Below are 980 nucleotides of genomic sequence, written 5' to 3' on the forward strand. Positions count from 1 at the left end.
GTATATAAGTCCCAAATGATCCATGTATGACATCCTAATTAATAATTAATCCCTAACTTGGCCTCATAACATCCACTAAGGCTTCCCTAATTAAAGGCCATATGCTTGTTTGATGGAAACCACTCATTATATGGTCCTGGGTTAGAGCCAATTTGAAAGCTTTATTTTCTTTTGTTGTAAAATCTTCACAAAAAATATCAATTTTTGAGTTCTTGGTCAACCAAATTTTTTGATCTTATTTGAAGTATGACTCGAATGGTTAAAAAATACTAGCATCTAATGATTGATAATTTTGGATGGTATATGTGAAAAGTGTGAGTAAATATATGACCATCTTCCTTACTTTATCAACTGTTTGGCATGCACATATTCCTTTCTTGATAAAAAGAAGAAAAAATAGTAGGATGAACAATAATAGCTTTGTGATATTGCTATCAAGATTTAACTATGTAGTTTTCATTTCAAAATCAATGACTCTTGTTTCATGAGTAGTGATTCACACAAACCCATTTGTCATGAGAATAAATAAAACACTTCACACTCATTGCATCTAGGTGATACTCACAGAGATGAAGAACTCAAAAATCTTTTAAGGTCACCTATCTTGAAACTACTAGATCTTTAGCAAGGAGAGTTGATTTAACAATAGATGAAACTCAATAGTTAAGCATACTCAAGCGAGAGTAGTATTGGGATGTATGATCTCCTAGGAAGTCCCTATGATTCACCTTTGTGAGCATCACTTAGATCTAATGAGTGCCAAGTGGTGATGTTCGATAGCTTCAATCAGATAAACATATATATAATTATAAATGAGATATAATTTATATGTATGCTCATTATATTTGGAAATAAGGTCATTGTTATTATATATATATATATATATATATATATATATATATATATATATATATATAATGAATGGACATGTCCCATGAAGGGACATGTCTATTCATGGCCTATTCTCTCTATATATATCT

Source organism: Cupressus sempervirens, chromosome 8 (genome assembly GCF_028749045.1).
Source record: "Cupressus sempervirens isolate cs-2001-9-10 chromosome 8, ASM2874904v1, whole genome shotgun sequence".
NCBI classification, from domain to species: domain Eukaryota; kingdom Viridiplantae; phylum Streptophyta; class Pinopsida; order Cupressales; family Cupressaceae; genus Cupressus; species Cupressus sempervirens.